This window comes from Sinocyclocheilus anshuiensis, unplaced genomic scaffold (genome assembly GCF_001515605.1).
Source record: "Sinocyclocheilus anshuiensis isolate Anshui unplaced genomic scaffold, SAMN03320099.WGS_v1.1 scaffold894, whole genome shotgun sequence".
Lineage (NCBI taxonomy): Eukaryota > Metazoa > Chordata > Actinopteri > Cypriniformes > Cyprinidae > Sinocyclocheilus > Sinocyclocheilus anshuiensis.
Genome location: NW_015536505.1, coordinates 44,447 through 46,832, shown reverse-complemented (window position 1 = coordinate 46,832; position 2,386 = coordinate 44,447). Strand labels below are relative to the sequence as shown.

General features: G+C 33.9%; 1 pseudogene; it reads left to right on the top strand.

Moving 5' to 3' along the window:
- The window catches only part of LOC107691274 (calcium-binding mitochondrial carrier protein SCaMC-1-B-like), a 14,081-nt pseudogene that overhangs the window by 8,947 nt on the left and 2,748 nt on the right, over positions 1 to 2,386 (top strand).

Below are 2,386 nucleotides of genomic sequence, written 5' to 3'. Positions count from 1 at the left end.
AATGCTAATAAATGCTAATTAAAATGACAAAACACAACTAAAACTTTAACTGAAATAAAATTAAAAATATTTTAAAAATAAAAACTTATTCAAAATATTAATAAAACTATAATAATAGTATCTCACTGTTGCTAAAATAACATTGATTGTGATGAAATGTTTAAAATAAGAAATGTCATGAAATCTAAAGTCCTGATTGCAAGAAATAAAGTTGCAACTGCAAGAAATAAAGTCACAATTGCAATATATAAAGTTACAATACAACATTTAAAGTCGTAAGTATTACAAATAAAGTCAAAGTTCTGAAACATAAACTCACATTTATGAGAAATAAAGAGTCATTTGTGAGATATAGTGACATTGTGATGTATATTGTCACAATTACGAATATAGTCACAATTGTGAATTACAAGAAATAAAGTAAATTCATACATACAATTGCCTTACATATTATAGTCATTTTTCAACAGGACACAAAATGCATTCAAACTGAGCTGTAGTTAACATTCACAATTACGACTTATTAGAACAACATTCATTTGCTGACTAATTTTGTATTCTTCTAATGGCAGGTGTTGAAAGTTAGACTCAATCTCCAGCCTGCTGGTACCTACAATGGAGTATTGGGATGTGCCAGATTGATTTACCAGAACGAGTCTGTGTCAGCTTTCTACAGAGGGTTCAAACCTAGCATACTCTGCATGATACCTTATGCTGGAGTGGAATGTGCAGTGCATCAGGTAATTCAGGGCACTGGAGGAGGTATCTTACCTGAGCATTCAATCAAGAAGAGACAAACTACAAAACTGCTTTTACTTTCAGGTAGTGTCATTGCTGAATAGGCAAGTTTCATCTATTACCTGATTGTACATAAAATCATAAAATGTTAATTAAGGAACATTGCTAAAAGTTTAAAACTAAGTCTTAGTGTGTTTTTTATGTGACATTTTGTAACATTCATTGTCAAATATTTCATATTTTGTTATTTTTTATTATATGGTATTTTTTATATCACTGAAAAAATATTAACCTAAAATATGCTTTATGCAAAAAACATCTATATTCATTTATTTTATTCAAGTAAATAATAATACCAGTAAACCCAAATTTAATGGTTAGATCATATAGAAATAGTTCTTGAACAATTGCAGTTTACCACTTTTTTACATGTTTGATGATTATTATTAAAATATCCAAAAATCCAGCTGTATTTATTCAGTGCAACTTATACCATCCAAGTGAAAGATATAACACCAACATGTCAGAAAAAAAGAAAGAAAAAAAAACAGAATCCCCCCTCCTAAAAATAACTTGTAAATCAGGTGTAGCTATTCACCTTCTCAATGGCACACAAAGCTTTCAGCTGTGATCAGCTGTGGTCATTTTGATTAGCTCAGCATGAAAAGAGCTTTCCTGGAGCATTTCAGTCCTTGGTAGTGCAACTGAAGCAAACAATCAACTATGGGTGGCAAGGCACTGAAAAAGATCTCCGGGATAAAGTATTGGACAGGCAGAAGTCAGGAAATATATACAAAAAAAAAAAAAAAACTTTATTAAGAAGTGTAAGGTATTACGTATGGTACAACACAGACCCTCCCTGGATCAGGACGTCGCTCCAAACTGGATGAAAGAGCCAGAGGAAACTCTGAAGCAGTTGCAGGAATTTATGACAAAGAGTGATCATTGTGTGCATGTGACAACAATATCACAAATTCTTCACAAATGTGGCTTGTATGCGAGGGTTGCAAGAAATAAGCCACTCCTCAAGAAAGGCCTCATGCAGTCATGGCTGAGCGTTACCAGAATGCGCCTTGAAGATTCTGAGGCAGATGAGACTACTGGAGCACTTGTCAGGATAGAAAGAAAAATGGATGGGGCAAAATAATGTCAAATTCTTCAGGAAAATCTGCTGCCCTCTGCCAGAAAGTTGTCAGTGGGAAGAAGGTTTAGCTTCCAACATGACAATGAAAGAAAGCACACAGCAGAACTGAGCACACAGTGGTTGAATGAGAAAAAGTAATGTCCTTGCATGGCCTCATCAGAGCTCAGACCTAAACCTCATTGAAAAATCTGTGGAATGACTTGAAGACTGCAGTCCACAAACAGTCAGCATCAAATTTAACTGAACTTGAGCAGTTCTGCAAATATTGCGAAGTCTAGATGTGCACTGCAAAGTTAGTTGAGGCATATCCCAACAGACTAAAGGCTGTTATTAAAGCAAAAGATGGTTCAACATAATACTGCCACAAGGGGGTGATCTTTTCTCCAACTCAGTGATTCAGTTTTTTTATTTTTATTTTTGTTTCTGAAAAGTTGGTGTTATATCTTTCACTTGGATGTTATAAGTTGCACTGAGTAAATACAGCTGGATAAAACAAAAACTGTG